An 18,956-nucleotide genomic window follows, 5' to 3' on the forward strand; every position below is an offset into this window, starting at 1 on the left:
CTACATCATTGAAGGAAGTTCTCACACCAAGAATTTTCATAATGACCAAATCACAAGTCCTTGACATTTAACACTTGCAGTCTGCACTCTGTACCACACAATTTGAGACTTGAGAATATATTGCCTTGTACTACCTATTTTTTTTCAATGCCTGAAGAATGTGATCACATTTTATTCTCTTTTAAAATCCACTGTAGTATATAGCAAAATGCTAGAAACATAGTAAAAGTGCAAATACCTATTATTAAGAAAAGTATTCTACGTGTTTAGCTTCATCCATTCATATGTCAGTCTGTAGGTGATAGAGGGTTTATGTGTGTGAATGATTTGATAGATAGTATATGGGGAACTATTTTTTTTAAACCATTGAAGGTGGTCATTGAATTCTTTGATGCTGTTCCTGTGTTAAGATGTTTGCCTTCAGTATGGCCTGATTCTATTTCCCCCCCATGTTTTGCATTTCCTTTCCTTGAACTGCTTACCCCTCTAGTAGAATATAAATCCCTTAATCAGGGATTTTTCCTTTTTGTCTTTTTATCACCAGCATCTAGTACATTACATGGTATATAGTATGCACTTAATAAACCCTTGTTGATTGTTGAATTCTCAACACACTTATATATGTCTCTTCTCTCTCCAAACATGCTTTTTTCCTTTGAGCAACCTCTAAGGATAGTGATTGGGAACAATTTTTGAACCAGTAGGTGCCTGTGTAGTGATCATTCATGGACCAATGGGAATTTTGTATAATAAAGATTTAGAGGAAATAATTAGCTAAGATTAAGATTTTTTAGCAGTTTGTATATTTTCACTTGTTTCTTTCAATATCTTAAAATACCAAAGAACTGTGGAGTGCTTAGATGATTTCTTAGGTAATGGTGTGGTGATGATTTACTCTGCATGTTCAAGCATTCTTAGAGATAAAATCTTTATTGTTTAAAAAAAGTGATTTTCAATAGTTTATTGGAGGAATAATTAATTACAGATATTTTGGTAATTAAAAGAATTAATAGCCGTTGATCTTGGTGGGTTAAAAATTATTTGGCTAGTATTTCTTTGCAATGCAATGAATTTGAATCATTATAAACATAGATAAATTGGCATATAACATTCAGATAAACACAAAAGAGGAAATACAAAGTAGGAGTCAAGTAGTCCTAAAATTCAGAGTTCGTTGAAATGTGTTTCTGTTTACTAAAAATATCTTATGAAACTCTGGACACTTTCCCGTTTGGGAGGGGTTGGGGAAGTGGGTGGGCTAAAGTTAATACAACACTGAACATTTCTTAAGAAAGGCCTAATAATTTAAAGGACAAAGTAAAAAGAAAGTTATTTTGTGTTGATTATTATATCTTGGTACAGGGCAGAATAAAACTGACAACCCATGAATTGTAAGCATAAGAATATAGACATTTTTCTTAGACTAGTTTTTTTAGAGCTTCTTAAACTTATTTTTTTTTAGTTTTCAACATTTATTTTTTATAAGATTTTGAGTTCCAAATTTTTCTCCCTCCTTTCCCTCCCCTCTCCCCAAGACAACAAACAATCTGATATAGGTTATACATGTGCAATCACGTTAAACATATTTCCACCATTTTAGACTAGTTTTTTTTTAATCCCATACTGAATATGACTGAGAAAAATGAATTGAACCGAAATGAATTGAATAAGTGTTCAAAGAGAGCTTACTGTGTACTTAGCACTATGTTAGACAGCTGTTATAGTTAATGAATGTTTAAGATTTGGTCCCTGTCCTAAAGAACAAGTCAGAAAATGTCAATTCCCTCCCCACCCCCACACCTCAAAAAAGGTTGAGAAGCTCACTACTGTTTTGAGAATAAAAAACCAACTCCTCTGTTTTAAAGACCGTCACAGTCTGGCTTCAACATAGCTTTCTAGACTGATTTCATATTGCCATCTCTTGTGGACTGTATATTCCAGCCAAGCTGGACTGTTTGCTCTTCCCCTACACAACATTCTATCTCTTGCCTCTGTACAAATTATTATTGTACAAATTATCATCTTGTACAAATTATTATTCCCTATGCCTGTGGAATGCCCTTCATCTCTTGTACTCTCCATGTCTCTTCAAGACTCATCTCATGTACAACTTCCTACAGGTTGTTTTTCCTGATTCTCCCCCTTCCCAATTTGTTAACTTCACCCCCTCTCCACACATACATGTACTTCTCTGTACTTTGTATATCCCCATAAAACTTGAGTTTCCTGAGGTCAGGTGTTGTTTTGTTTGTCTGTGTATACTTAGGGCCTAGTACAATGCTTTGAACATAGCAAGCTATTAATAAATGCTTACTGCATTTAATTGAATTGAATCTTAAATGAGGAAAGGAACAAGAGAAAATAGATATCTTATGAACATAAGGCAGAGGCTTAATGATAACCTAAATTGTTTTATAAATAAGGTTTCAGAGGAGAAATGAATGTGAACTGGAGGAAGCTCTATGAGGGTAGTAAGATTTGAGCTGGAGAGAATGTAGGATTTAGGTGCCTGGGAAAGATGTAGAATGGGAGGATGGAGATAGTGCTGTAGAAGTTGTAAAAATTATAATGGACATGGTATGTTGGTGTATGAGGAAACTAGTCTATTGGGTATGAAATATGAATGTTGGGTACTCATGGTAAACAGATTTGGATAGAGTAGGGTTAGATTACAGAGCCCATTGAAAGTTAAGAAGAGTAGTTTGAAATTTATACAATAGGTAATAAGGAGTTATTATAGATTCTTTGATAGAAAAAGAGGATGAAAGAAGTGGGCTGTTTTTTTTTAAGGGAAAATCTGATTGTTTTTTAAGAGAGAGTTTGATATCATGAATAATGTTTAAGTTTAGGTGAATAAATGATCATCATGCATACAAAAATAAGAAATATTGTTTTTTACTTAAGATTTAAGGAACCCTGTATAACTTGATCTAGCTCCTGTTAAGGGATTGGTTTTTAAACTTTGTGAGACTTTCTGTACTTTGTATATTTACCAGATAGTGATAATCTGATAATTAATGAGATGATTTATATTTTGTGAAATAATAATAAAATCTTAAATTTAATTTTTTTGGGGAAACATACATTGTTTCCTTTAATCTCACAGTGCCCCTGTAGTTGGGATAGTATTTTCTTTTTGGAGATGGGGGAAGTAGGACATATAGAAGCTAATTGATTTTCCTAAGATCATACTGTTGGAGATAGACCTAGAATTGGAACCTACTTGGCTAGAACAAAAATATACTAGACTTGGCTATACAATTATGTTTCATAGAGCCATGGGGACTAGCCATAGTAAATACCATCGTATTTACAGGTCTTTGAGAAATCATCTGTGCCAGTCTTTGCTCAAGGGCACACAGGTTGTAAGAAGAAGAGCTGGGATTCCAGTCCTTCCTGCTTCTTCTGCTGCAGCACAACTGCCCAAACTTGCCTCAGTTAGAGATTCATTTGGATTGAAAGGCATCTATTTTAGATGACCCTGAAAAAGCTGTCATTGGCATCTTCATTTGATGTAGTTTAGTAACCTTATTTTCTTTCAGTAACACCTACTCTGAAACAATGGAAATTTTGATTGCGGGGGAAGGGAGAAGGAGGTCATTTTGGAGCATGGGAGACATTTCTACATCAACAGCTTTAGGACAATACAAAGGCACTCCTAAGAGTCAAGTGAGAGGGGTGTCATGCATAGTATGTGGGAGAAGGAAGCCAACAGGCAGATTAGAGAACTCTAAAGGCAAACTCCTCCTACTTTCAATTTAGCCTATTATGGACTCTGGAAAGGGGATGTAGTTAGTAGCCTGCTGTCTTAATAAGAGTCTTTGGTGGAAGATGACAACAACAATGCCTCATACATCTCACAAATGGCCTGTGTCACAAGTGGCTGACTCTTGCCTGAGGAAGTCATATAATAAATGTGTTGGATTAAAGAACAGAAGTTAAATCGGCATTGTATTACTTGGTATTGTTGTATTATGAGACCAAGCCCAAACATCTCACACTGATGTTCAGTAGCTACCATCTTATGACCTCACCTAACCTATTAAACTTGCCTCTTACTAGTTCTCATCAGTGTTTTCAGCCTATGTTTTCCCAACTGCACCCCTCCTGTACTCCTCTTATCTGCCCCTAGATAGCTTTGTTCATGCTGTCATGTCCACATGAAAAGCTATTTATTCTTTCTCTTAGCCTTTTGAATCCTACCCCTTCATCAAGGATCAGTTCAAGTCCAAGTACTTCTGTAGTACTTATCGTGTGTCTCAGAGTAAGACCATGGTCATATAGAATGCAGAATAGTTAACTTAGATCAGGGGTGCTTAGATCCTGAAGCAGATTAAAATGTAATTGGGAAATGTTTAACAAAAATAAATAAAAATGCAACAAATAATATTAACTTGTGGTTTTCTCAGTCAATTTGCAACAGTAGTTTCTATTTGACTTTGACACCACTGTCTTAGATAACAGAAGTTAACCTGCTAAGCATTGATGCGTTTTTAACCTTCCTTCATGAAAATATATTTATGTATTAATATAGCATGTTAATTTCCTTAACACAAAGAATATGATGCAAATTGTTTAACCTTTCCTGTATAAGTGTCAGTTAATAAGCATTTACTAAGTGCCTACTATGTGCCAGGCATGGCACTCTTAGTGTTGGGAATACAAACCTAAGGAATGAAAAGCAATTTCTACTCTCAAGGAGCATAGCTTACATTCTAAGATTGTGGTTATAATAAATTGCTGTACTATTTTAGGTTTTGTAGGACATTAGATTGAATTTTGCTGATCCCAAAACATACATTAGTATTTGTGTTCTTTTCTTTATGATTGACTAAAGTTGAGCACAGAATATGCAGCTATGTGACTTCCTGGACAATGTGGAGAAATCTTGTAAATGTTCTTTACTTCAGTAAAGCTATTGCCTTTACTGTCTTCCTCTTTTCAACAACAACAACAACAACAACAAACCCTTTTAGGCTGCAGAATGTTCCAGGCATTTTTATTGTTTTAATAATAGTAGTCATTCTTTTGTCAAACTGAACTTGGAATTTCATTGGTGTAGGGAACTCTTAATGAGGAAGTATCCTCTACCAATTCAGATCAGCTCTGTAATTTAGAGTCTGAAGGAGCTGTGTGGGGAACTTAGAAGTTAAATGACTCACCCAAGGTCTTACAGCCAGTATGAGTCAGGGGCAGACCTTGAACCCATCATCTTTCTGGGTCTTAATAGTTCTGAGTCCATAATGCCACACTTCCTTTCTATCTTAACCATAGAAGTCACATAATAATAGAGCTAGAATAAGCCTTAAAGATTATCTATTCACATCATTTTCACAGAGGAGGAAACTAAAGCTTGGGGTAAATTAAGTGACCTGCCCAAGATCTCACAGATAGTTAATAATGCTACAGTTTCCTGACTTCTGGTCTAAGACTTTTTCTACTATACTCTAATGCCTCTAAAAGAACTCTGAATTGCCTAGGATCTGACCACTTAAATTTTCTTTTTTTCATTGATCCCATTCTCTGCCTCATTCCACATCTAAGTCATGTGGGTTAATAGTTAAAAGGTATGGGATCCTGAAACTATAGAGAATTAGGCAAGAGAGCAGAGGTGGACAATATTAGCACTGTGGACAATAATGAATACAGTCGTGGACATACTAGTAGCAATTAACCCATGGACCAGTTTGAGAAAGTTGTTTTCAACTAGAATTGTTTCAGTGCCATTCTATGCCATTTAGTTTTACTGCTCTGTTGCTTATAGAGCTGTAGTATCCCTATTTATTAAGCTTTTATTTGGGAAGGCAGTCTTATGTAGTTAAGAGCTAAAAATATTCAAAAGAAGAGAGACATTAAAATAAGCCATCACAATATTTTTGTTATATATCTATACATACACATTGTGTATATGTATTTAACCTGTGTAAACTGTGTGTATGTATGTGCATCTAAATTGTGTAAATCCTGAGGATCCTTATACCAGCTCAGATTTCCATTGATGATTTTGATTCCCTGAGCTAGACTCTGGCAACATGTCCCACTCAAGTTTCTTGGAGCAGACCTGATGGGTCAGGGACGATTCTCTAATGCCATTGACTTAAGCCTCCAACAGTATTCTTCCTCTTAATATTATCAGTTGAGAATCATTTAGTCATCTAACCTTAAGTAGCTTTAAGAAAGGAGTATATATACATCCAAAGCCTCCAGGAAAAATATAAATCAGTCCCAGGCCTTGGAAGAGCTCAAAAGGGATTTTGAGAAGCAAGTAAGGGAAGTAGAGGAAAAACTGGGAAGAGAAATGAGAGTGATGCAAGAAAATCATGAAAAACAAGTCAACAGCTTGCTAAAGGAGACCCAAAAAAATACTGAAGAAAATAACACCTTAAAAAATAGCCTAACCCAAATGGCAAAAGAGGTCCAAAAAGCCAATGAGGAAAAAAATGCCCTAAAAAGAAAAATTGGCCAAATGGAAAAGGAAGTCCAAAAGATTACTGAAGAAAATACTTCCTTAAAAATTAGGATAGAGCAATTGGAAGCTAGTGACTTTATGAGAAATCAAGACACTGTAAAACCCAAAAGAATGAAAAATTAGAAAACAATGTGAAATATCTCATTGGAAAAACAACTGACCTGGAAAATAGATCCAGGGAGAGAATTTAAAAATTATTGGACTATCTGAAAGCCATGATCAAAAAAAGAGCCTAGACATCATCTTGCAAGGAATTATCAAGGCAAACTGCCCTGATATATTAGAACCAGAGGGCAAAATAGAAATTGAAAGAATCCACAGATCTCCTCCTGAAAGAGATCCCCAAAGGCAAACTCCTAGGAATATTGTAGCCAAATTCCAGAGTTCCCAGGTCAAGGAGAAAATAGTACAAGCTTCCAGAAGGAAACAATTCAAGTACTGTGGAAACACAATCAGGATAACACAAGATTTAGCAGCTTCTACATTAAAGGACCGCAGGGCATGGAATATAATATTCTGGAGGGCAAAGGAGATAGGATTACAACCAAGAATCACCTACCCAGCAAAACTGAGTATAATCCTTCAGGGGAAAAAATGGTCATTCAGTGAAATAGAGGACTTTCAAGCATTTCTGATGAAAAGACCAGAGCTAAATAGAAAATTTGACTTTCAAATACAGGACTCAAGTGGAACATGAAGAGGTAAACAGGAAAGAGAAATCATAAGAGACTTATTAAGATTGAACTGTTTACATTCCTGCATGGAAAGATGATATTTGTAACTCATGAGAACTTTGTCAGTATTAGGGTAGTTGAAGGAAAAATATTGTATAGATAGATAGATAGATAGATAGATAGATAGATAGATAGATAGATAGATAGATAGATAGATGGAGGGCACAGGGTGAGTTGAAGATCAAGGGGTCATATCTGGAGAATAAAATTAAGGGATGAGAGAGGATGATACTCAGAAAGAAAGAGAGAGGTAGAATGGGGTAAATTATCTCACAAAAAAAACAGAAAAGTCTCTCAAAGTGGAGGGGAAACAGGGGAAGGTGAGAGGGAATGAGAGAATCTTATTCTCATAGGATTTGGCTTAAGGAGAGAATAACATACACATTCAATTGGGTATGGAAATCTGTCTTACCCTACAGGAAAATAGGGGGAGAAGGGGACAAGAGAGCAGGGGGATGATAGAGAGGAGGGCAGATTAGGAAAGAGGGTAATCAGAAGCAAATACTTCTGAGGAAGGACAGGGTCAAAAGAAAGAATAGAATAAATGGGAGGGCAGGATGGGATTAAGGGAAATAGAGTTAGTTTTTCACAACATGTCTACTATGAAGTGTTTTGCATAACTGCACATGTACAACCTATATTGAGTTGCTTGCCTTTTCAATGAGGGTGGGTGGGGAGGGAGGACGGGAGAAAATTTGTAACTCAAAGTTTTAAAAACACATGTTTTAAAAAAATGTTTTCACATGCAACTGGGAAATAAGAAATACAGGAAATGGGGTACAGAAGTCTATCCTGCTCTACAGGAAAATAGAAGGGGAAGGGGATAAAAGAAGGGAGGGGGAGAGATAGAAGAGAAGGTAGACTAGGGGAAGGGGTATTCAGAATGCATGCCATCTTGGGGTGGGGGGAGGGGTGAGAAATTTGGAACTCAAAAACTTGTGGAAGTGAATGTTGAAAACTAAAAATAAATAAATTTATATTTTAAAAAAATAAAAATAAAAAAGAAAGGAGTATATATCAAGGTAGGCCAATAAGGGACAGTTGGTATTAAACATTGCTGTTCCCCCTGCCCCCAGCATCCCAATTCATGGCACTCTGATGAGTACATAAAATGCCAAGAGGATAGTGGGGAGCACATGTGGCAAAGGGGATGCTCAGGGAGCTCCCTTTAGGCATGATGTCATTCTTGGCTTCTTGTAGAATTGTGAGTCAGATCTGCTCTTGACTTCAGAGGAAGCAGACACAGCCACCAGTTGATCTGAGGATGCCATTTAGTACACCAGTAGGAGGATGGGAAATCCAGTATTTCTCTAGACCCTTTGAGACAGAAAGGTCCTCCTCCAGTCAAAGAAAGAATGAGAAAGAAGGTAACCTGGTGGATGTTGAGGACTTTCTTTTGCCTCTAGGCAGCTCCTTCTCTGAGATGTACTAGAAAAACTACAAGCTCCAAATGTCTGGAAAAGCTTCTAATCCTAGCTAAAGAGATTCTTTTATCTAGGTCTCTGAGAGTAGAGCAAAATTCCACAGCCAATTGGAATAGACCAGTGTGATTTTGCTTCGAACAACTTTCAAAGACTTTTCTCATTTATTCTGTCTTTTGATTGTTTGAGATGTGTTCTTTCCCAGTTAAAGTTTCTTAGCTAAAATAAAATGAGCCCTCTTGAGATTATTTTTTATCTTTCCTTTGTATCCTCAACACTTAGGTTGTAGACTTGACTTGCTTTGCTTAAAACTCCATCCTTACATATGTTCCAGGCACAAGTGTGAACTCAAGCACACGCGCACGCACGCACGCACGCACACACACACACACACACACACAACTTATTTAGGGTACTTTAAAGGGTTAGCACTACTTTCATGCTTCTATACTATTGAATAATTTTATTTTATTGACTTAACAGTAATTTAACAACTATTTCAGTGCCTACTGTGTGCAAATACAGTGCTGAATACTATTAGAATATGAATTCCTTGAGACTAAGGGCTGTCTTGCCTTTCCCTTTATATCTGCAGTCTTTAGAATAGTGCTTTGTATATATAGTTAGTACTTAATGAATGCTTTTTAATGCATTCATATGAAGATGTATGTAATACATGCCTCCTGCACTCAAGGAGCTTACAATCTACTGGGGAGACAAAGTATAACTATGTAAAACATTGAATGATATTACAAATAATACTAAGGGATTCAGCAATGAGATAGTTAAATGACTGATACACTAATGCTATAAGGGGAGGCCCTGTTAATCTTAAGAGAGGTTAAGATCATAGTGGGTTGGAATGGTCAGGGAAAACTTCATGAAAGGAGTGAGATCCATGCTACTGGAAGTAGCAGAATTTGGATAAGTGGAGAGGAAGTCATTGCAGAGATGGAAATAACAAGAGTAAAATGGGAATAATAATAATAGCACTTGCTTTGCAGGGTTTTTGTGAGGATCAATTGAGATTTTATATATATATACACACATATAAAAAACACTTTATAAATTTTAGCCATTATTGTTATAGCCTAGTATATAGAGCTCTGGATTTGTAGTCAGGTAAACCTGAATTTAAATGCTGCCTCAAACACTTACTAGCTTTGTAACCTTGGGCAAGTCACTGAACCTCTGTTCCTTATCAATAAAATAGAGATAATATCAGCACCTACTTCACTGGGTTCTTGTGAGGATCAAATAAGATAAGAGATATAAAGCACTTTGCAAATTTTAAGGTGCTTTATTAATATTAGAAATTATTATTGCCAGGTACAGAGAGGAATGAATTACAGTTATAATTCAAATTAATAAGAATTGTTTTGCTTTCCAGAAATCCTTTTATTCATCTTTTATGCACTTCCAGGATGATTTCCTGTGGTAGCCATTTCAGATCTGATTTCTTCTCAAGGCCCTCCTCCTAATTTTTTTTATCTTCTGCTCTGTTGAAAAAAAAAATTGAATCCAGCTGGCACCAATTATGTTATCTTCACTTTGGCATTATTTTTGTATTCACTTTAATCTTGTCTTTTCAATCAATCTCGGAGGAGGTGAGGACATTTCAGGTGGGCAGAATAGCATAAGCAAAAATGCAGAGATACATGTTTATGTACAAAAGATCATGAGTTCATCTAGGGGTATAGTAAAAGATGAGGTTGGAAAGAGGTCAGGCTCATGCTGTGGAAGGCCTTGACAGCTAACTTATTTGTACTTCTGTTATATTCTCATGAGAGTGGGGAGCCATTGAAGGTTTTTGAGCAGGGGAGGGATAGTCATAAGATTGTGGGATTTGGAGTTAGAAAGAATCTTAGTGATCATTTAGACCAGACAGCATATTTTACAGATAAAGAAAGTGAGGCACAGAGATGTATACTTAGGTCTGGCTCTCCTACTTACTAGAACTGAAGTCTTTTAACTACTAAACTCTTATTTTTTACTTTATACCATTCTAATTAAAGTAATCTATTCTAAGGCTCCCTGAAGTAGTGGAACTATTTTTAGAAGTTTGTTTTTGGGTTGGTAGCGGACAAATCTTGTGAATACTAAGGAACTCGATAAAGACTAATGAAAGTTGAGATAGTCCAGCATGGGCATGATATTATTCAGACTTCAGATTGTCACTCAAGATTACATATATTACATACAAGATACATCTATTATGGACATTATTTTTTGAGAAAGAATTTTTTCTAGGTGTGTGGTAGACAGAAAGTCCCCTTTGTCGGTATTTAAAAAAATGTCTGAATTCTTAAGGCAGCTACTGTGTCAGATTTAAAGGGTCATAATACAGTGTACTGTCTGGAGGAATGTCTGAGAACCCACTAAGGCTAAATTATCTGACCCAAAATGAAAAGTGAGAAAATCTCATTCATTGGAACTCCAAGCATTACACAGTTGGCCAGAGCCTGAATTAGCTCTTCTTAAATTCCTTTCTTAGTCACTTACTCCTGGTAACTTTGGTCATTCATAGGAAAACTAAATTCCAATTCATGACAAGGTTGTAAGCGAAGTATACTTGGCAGTGGAAATGGTGAAGGGAAAAAGGTAAGAAAGATCAGAGTCCTGCCTATGGGTTACTTTTAAGATAGCTTAGACTGCAATTTTTATAGTTTAGATGATTTTTTCTTAAGAAATTAAATTACTATATATGCTATTCAGCACTTGACTCTCAGCTTTCAGCTGTTATCTTAAAGCACTTGCTTCTATTTTCCCAGATCCTACCTTTGTTGCCATAGAAACAGGAGTGGAATAGGAAACTGGCAGCCAGCAGCCAGCAGCCAGCAACTGAAATTAATGAGCATTCTAACTCTCCACCTGTAGCTGCTGTTTCCCATTTCAACTCCTGTTTTAATGGAAATGAGCAAGTAAGGTAAGGCATTCACCACCCCAAGAAAGAAAAGTTGAGAACCAAACTGATTTTCTTCAGAGGTGTTGATCTGGCTACATAGGCATTGGAAAACTTCAGGGAGGTTTTCATTTCTTTCTATGACTAGACAGATAGCCTTCCTTTAAAGCTGTAACATGAAGTGCCCATTTGTGTAACTTTCATTCCTAATGAATTCAAGAACAGCATGTTTCCCTGGGAGGTGAGGTGGAAAGTAGTTAATTGAATTAAAAGCAAAAAAAAAAAGCCTACAATAAACAAAACACCAAAGTTCCCTAGAAAAAAAAGCCTTTTGTTTTAGTAGCAACAATCAGTTTGTCATCTTAAAACCCCCCCAACATTGTTGATATAGTTAAGATTTTAGTATGAACACTTCCTTCTTTTTATTTATTATAATTGATTGTAAGTTTGCAACTGCCATTTGAAGAATTTGAATTCCATTACTGGCAAATTTTCAAAGGTTAACCCACCAAAATTCCTTTTCTTATGGATTCAGTTTAGTTCCTTAATGTTCTACTGCAGTAGCAGGTCTTAGGTTATAGGCAGCCCTGGAAAATATTTCTTAAAATTTGGGAGAAATTTACTATTAAAAGTTTAGTAGGACATAGTTCCACATATTCTTGATAACAATGAATAATAAAAATAAAAATTTCAAAAGGAAGCAAATATTTTCTCCGAAAGAATATAAAAAAGCAAAAGTACACCTAATTTAGGCAAGCTAGTTGAAGCTGATTGATCCTGACCTTTGTTCCATTTAACCCTTGCAAAGTAGAAGCGTCTGTTATAAAGGTAACCCTGCACAGGCTGAGATACTTTTCAGTGAAAGCTGAGTAGAGGGACCTCAGAGGCTTCCAAGAGGTGTTTTGTTTGTTTGCACTTTTAATTAACAAAGAAAATAAGGATGCCTTTTTGAATTTTTGCTTGAGGCCCTTGATTTGAACTTGTTGCCTTTAAAGGACAAGAACAAAAGTCACAAACTGGTGATGTCTCTTAGGAGCTTGCCCTATTTTTACTGAACTGGTCTTTGAAGAGTAGTAACACAGTAATTAAAAACAGCTGCTTGCAATTTCATTTTGGTACGGTATGTTTAGCCTGGTTCTCCTAGGTTTGGATTTTCTTAAGCTATTTGAATATAAGGCATTAACTCTTTCATTCTATTTTTGAACTCATGTTCAGATTCCTAGATTACAACTGAATTTCCTTTCAAGGTTGTATGGCCTAAAACAAAACTAGTCTTTTTTCCACTTATGTGTATTTAGAATTGCCAGTGGACTCATAGTTATAAGCATCATTCAGTATTTATCATATTTGATAATTATATTAAAAGAAACTTGTTTGAGAAATTCAAGTACTCCTGAGTCCCTTCTCTCAAAGCTGGCAACTTAGTATAAATTGAAATCATTAGGGTGTCCTTTAAATGCTTAGTCAATTATAGTGATTTCATCATTAGGTATGGGGGGGATTGCTTTTTATTCTGTAATTTCAGTAACTTTCCCCATATTAACCTGATTTCTTTGACCTCAAGATTATAAACTTGAAAAGAGAAATGGCTTTTTGGAGGATATTCATGTTTACAAGGACAGTTCTTGAGAGAAAACTGACCATAGAGGCTCACTTATTCATCGATTGTATTTTTCTATTTTGAAATTTTTACAAGATATTGTCTAAAAGATTTAGTATTTTTATTTATATTGTTTGTATGTTGTAATTGTTTATATTTTGTTTACATAGATAATATAAAATTAATCTATTTTAAAGTCCATGTAAAGTGTTGGATAAAACCTTTACAGGTTTAAAAAATATTATTTCAAAAATGTCATAAACAATATCTTTTTAGGGGTGGGATTGTGACATCAGAAAGAACTTAGCTGTTTGCCATGCAGTTGACATTAGTTCATTTGCAAATTGAGTTCAAGGCTGAAGTCACCTTTTGGAATGATAACATCCAAGGTAATTAACATTTAATATATAGTAACATTGGTTTTTTTTACTGTTGCATTTAAATTTTTCATAAAGTAAGTATTTAAATACCAATGATAACAATAGAAAATATTTTCCCCTTGTAATTAGGATTTAGAGAGTTGGTCATTGGGATATATGTTGTCAATTTCAGTAACAAATAATTTTGAATTAATTTCTCTTTGATAATTTAATGTTATTTTGTTATAATTATAATTTATATGTTACATAATATTATTAATATTATTTAATGTTAGATGTGATACCTAACCTTCATGGTAAATGAAAAGCATTTTATATAGGCAGTTCTTTACAAACAACCTTTCCATATGAATGGGTAAAAAAGGGAGCTCCAAACTCTTGACACCAGAGGATTCCAATACCTGTTGAGCAAATGACCTTTTTTCTCTAATTCAGAGTACCTAAAGATTGACCTGAAATTTAGAGAGATACCTTTTCTTACACAAATACAGAAAGTTAACAATATGCCTTTACCCAGAATTTCCCATCCCTTTTCTTTGCAGTCCTTACTTGGCATTGCCAGAGACCTGTGATTTGATTGCCTCCCTGGGAGGTATATTTCAGTATACTTGAAAGAAGTCAGTTTTTTGTTTGCTATTCAGGACCTGTGATGTGTTTGGTAAAATTCTGGGTGCTGCAGGGATTATAGAAATAAATAAACTTAATCTGTAACCTCAAGGAAACTTACTGCTTAGTAGAATGTGACATTCCATAAAAGAGACAGAGACAAAGTGGCATAGGGTTGCCAGGTGGAAGTGATAATATGAATTTGGGGGCATTAGGGAAAACTTCATTAAGAATGTAGTGTTGGAGTTTGCATTTTAGAATAAAATAAAGATATTCCCTGTCCCTGCCTCAGGTTCCTTGTTCCACCTTATCTGACTATATTATGATAGGAATATGATAGAAATTCCTAGGTTTAAACAACTGATTTACAAATTTTTACAACACAATCTATGTATAAAATTGGGAACTGTTTTCGCTATTCTAACTTGTGATTTAACAGTACTTAATTTCTTTCAGTAGATACCATTCTGTTTTTACATTATTCTTTTATTCCTTGCATAGCCTCACTATTTCATATGGCAAAATCAATTTCCTCTTAATTAAAATTTGCATTTTCCTCAAAGTTTTGTTTGATGTTTAATTTTCAGGACTCATGAAAATTATATACTAAAATGGTTTGGAACAGGTAGAACATAACTTGATTAGAAGTTCAGGATTGCCTATATCTTTCAGAGGGTAATAAGACATTTGTAACCTGGGTAGAATTGTATGAATTTGAATGGTATGAGTTCAACTATATAAACCTGTGTCTTTCTTTATAAATTTGTTTATTTATATTATATCAACTTTATTTGGAGAAATTCCTTCTGTTTTGGACTTGGTTATCCAAAATATGAAACTAAGTATATAATCTTCATAGTGGTATATTCCCATTAAGTAGTTTCAATGAAAATTTGTTTCTCTATACCTTTGTGAAGAAGTCATGCATGCTTCCTCTTATGTTAAGTAGTATTCACTTACCATTTTCACTGTGAAAAGTGGTATTTGTCTAATAGTAATTACTTTGAATGATACACTTTGGTTTCATATACATTGAAGAAACTGAAAAACTTGAAAGTTTTAGTGGAATACTTTACTTTGTCCAGATGAAGAAATGCAGAGACATGATAATGTTTTACAGATGTGAATTAATATGGAAAAAATGTTTGCCTAAAGAAATTTCCTTTAACTTGGAATGTTACTTTTACAAATTCATCTCTGAGCTTCTGCCTTTTAACCTGAATTACCTTTAAGAATGTTAAAGTTTGGAATATGGTTGGAAGTTTGGGGTTTTTACTATATGTACTATCTATATGTACTATATATACTTACTTATTTTAATGATTTTTTTTTTAGTTAATTGTTTTCCATGCAAAGCTCTAATTAGTTAAGAAAATGAAAAATATTCCCATTTAAATAAAAAGTTAGCTTCTAAATAGGGGACATAATAGAATAACATGTATCCACATGTTTTGACAAATTTGTGTATCTACGCTTTTTTTGTATTTGCAATGGACATTTTAGGATAAAACAAGGATATGCCCTGTCCCTACCCAAGTTTCCTTATCTTAAAAAAAAATGAGTACTAGTGGACATTTCATGCTCAAGACATTGTTTGAGTAAAATGTTACCTGGGAAAAATCTTGGAAGCTTGGAAAGTTAATGAAAGGGAAGTTGATTTGCATAATCTAGTCATAAAGTAGATTTATATCATTTAAGTTGAAATATATTCTACAAGCAAAACATCTTATTTTTCCATTAGATTTGCAATTCATCATTAAATACTGGTTTCCATTTAAACAGATTTTAATGTGCAAAATTACAGATGAAGTCATATTAGTAGTGCTTAAATAATGCAGAAGATTGAACAATTGATATTCTTGCTTAGTAATAAAAACCCAACAGCTCTTGAATATAAATTTAGCAAAAAGATTTATTTGAAGACTAGCTAATGCTTTTAGTACAGCTATCATCTACAAATTTAATAGTTGTGCAGAAGATTATATTTAGAGGTTATAAAACAGATTGTATTTATGTGTCTTTTCCCCAGGCATATTCACTTATTTGGTCCAATTTGGAAAAAAAAGATACTGTTTGGGTCACAGAAGGAAATTTGAAAGTGTTTGAAATTTGAAAGAAAATAATGCAATAGTGTTTAAAGTCATAGCCTTTCCAATGTTCAGAGTAGTTAGGACAATAGATGTGCTTAAGAAATCACCAATGTTATCACAAAATGCATCACATACAAAATAAAGTGAATGGCAATATTAAAAAAATAAAATTTAAAAAGTGTGGTGTGAAAGCTTAAGACTTAAGTAGAGCATAGGATCAGAGACCTAGAGTTGGAAGAGATCTCATAGACCATCCAGTAAAACCCCTTCATTTTATAGATGAGCATTTTGGAATATTTTATAATAAATTTTAAAGGATCCAAGGTTCTTTTAAAACTATTTTGTAATATAATACTTCTGAATTATACCCTTCAATTCCTCTTGATAGTTCCCCTGTGGTCAGTAGGTACAGCGTAACGAGAAGCACAAGGACTGTGTGTGAGGGACAGGGGGTAGGGATGCTTGTCTAGGTTTTTTGGAAGTTGTTCAATTACTAGAAAGAAATAGTGGAATTTGGGTATTAAGAATAATCTTTTTTTTTATTAAGAATAATCTTGGGGCAGCTAGATGGCACAGTGGATAGAGCACAGGCCCTGAAGTCAGGAGGACCTGAGTTCAAATCCGGCCTCAGGCCACACACTTGACATTTACTAGGTGTGTGACCCTGGACAAGTCACTTAACCCAATTGCCTTAAAAAAAAAAAGAATCATCTTAACTTGAATGAGAGTGTCTAGTTAATAGACAGTATCTGGTAGCAGTTGCAGGGGAAAAAGCCAAGATGGTAGGAAAAGGGTTAGTTAGTCAATGTCACATGCAGTATAAAGAAAGAATAGGATCATTTGCTTCCTGAGTATTCTCTTTAGACAAATGAAGTGGGTAGGTTGTGCCAGCAGTGACATATTTACTTACTTGCTGCTTGATTCCTTATTTACCAAGGTAATGTTTTAGATGACATTCACCCAAGTAAGTAACCTCTTTTTTCACATATATTATTGTCATACCTAGTTAGGTTATATTTTTTAGTGAGTTGTTACCTTGGTAAAAGACCAGTTTGGTTATTTCATTTTTAGGAATGAATGAGACAAATTCCAATCTCCACTTAAATATGTTAATTTAATATTAAGAGAAGCAGTATGGTATAGTACAATGCTGTCAAACTCAAATAGAAACGGATCCCTACAATTCTGCGCAGAAGGCAGGGTTTGAGGTTGACTCCTCTGGTGGAGTAGATAGAGAATTGGCCCCAAAGGCAAGAAGACCTGGATTCAAGACCTGCCCCTAACACATACTGCCTGTGAGTTTGACCAAGTCCCTTCATTTCTCACCTGGCAACTCTGTAGGCCTAGAGGTTGTAGAGAAGATGCCAGTCTGCATTGGTAGAGTGTTTGCTGTCCTAAGAGTTCCCCACACCAATGAAATCACAGGGCTAGTCCCTAACTCTATGAAATAACTCAAAGATGAGTAGTTAACCCCTTTATGTACATGAAATATATGGATTATACTATTTCATCAATACATTACTGTCTTTAAAACTATTTCAAATCATATTCATAAAATAGCATAATGTTTTAAGTCACGAAAAGCAAATGTTTTGAAGTGTGTTTTTCTGAGAATGAATCCATATTATATAATCAGGTGATTTTTTTACATACAATTTATACCTCTTAGTTTATTTGAACAGAAGATAACATTTAAACACTTTAATCTCCAAACCCTTCATTCAGGTATAATAAGATTTATTAATTAATTGAAAGGATATTCTTCTTTTTCCAGATTCTTAAAGTAAATCAAAATTCGGTTCACCACATTTAGGCTAGGTTTTTTTTTTGCTGGATAGTAATTTACATCATTTTCTATTTTTTAATTAAAATATTCAATTCCTCATGTTTGTAATTATAAAGCATTGTGATAAAACATAATAATGAAACAGACCAAGTAGAATACCTGCTTGTCTAAATATGGCACATGTGATTTGGCAGCATTTTAACCTGCTCAAATTTAGCTGTAGTCATGGTTGGGCTAGACTCCCAAATGGTCCTGCTAGAGTCAATGGAGTTTAGCTGGAACATTTGTGTATGCATTAGTTAATGTGCATTACAGGATTTGCTGAGTTGGTTTTGGAAGACTCTATGAAAATAAGTTTTGACTTGATTAAATAAGGGAAATAACGAAAAAGATGAAAATTGATCCATCTGACAGAACAACTAGTGTGTCTTTTGAAAATTGTGAAGGATAAGAGGAAGTATAAATTTCAAGGGTGTAAAATTTCAGTGACACTTACAGAATACCAAATATACCAACATTTTACATGTTTCATCCTAAGGAAATGAATAGTCTTATATAAAGATAAATTCACATTCTTGCAGCATTGAAATTTAGCATACATCTTCATTTAATTGGTACATAACATAAAGGATATAGAATACTATACAAGTATAACAATTGGCTTTTGTTAAAACAGTATACTGCCTACATTCATATCTTTTATTTCTTTGTCATATGAATTGTGAATCTAGTCAGAATCCCAAATCACATTTTGAAATGAGGTCCTAGATACCTACTCAAACTGTACCATTAATAATTTACACTTCATTTTCTTCCTAAAAGTTATGCATTTTAAAACAGATATACAGTCTGGTCAGTGAGATATTCTTTATTTATGTATAAATTATTTCCTGGAAATAAATTAGGCACATTCAGATATGCAAAGAATGGCTAAATTTTTAAAGTTTAATTTTTAGAATTAAGTGAAT

The 18,956-nt window shown here is 34.4% G+C and overlaps 1 protein-coding gene across 25 annotated transcripts in view; it reads left to right on the forward strand.

The window, feature by feature from the left end:
- BAZ2B (bromodomain adjacent to zinc finger domain 2B) overlaps positions 1-18,956 on the forward strand; it is a 347,907-nt gene that overhangs the window by 18,005 nt on the left and 310,946 nt on the right. For 2 of the 25 annotated variants that reach the window (XM_078147000.1, XM_021004899.2), the window contains exons 1-2: positions 11,461-11,550; positions 13,403-13,515. The exons of the other annotated variants lie outside the window; for them this stretch is intronic. The gene's annotated coding sequence lies outside the window, so the exon portion shown is untranslated. Of the gene's footprint in view, positions 1-11,460; positions 11,551-13,402; positions 13,516-18,956 lie in introns of those variants that run through there. 25 annotated transcript variants of the gene reach the window in all.

This window comes from Phascolarctos cinereus, unplaced genomic scaffold (assembly GCF_003287225.1).
Source record: "Phascolarctos cinereus isolate Bilbo 61053 unplaced genomic scaffold, phaCin_HiC Scaffold_726;HRSCAF=1367, whole genome shotgun sequence".
Taxonomy (NCBI): Eukaryota; Metazoa; Chordata; class Mammalia; order Diprotodontia; family Phascolarctidae; genus Phascolarctos; species Phascolarctos cinereus.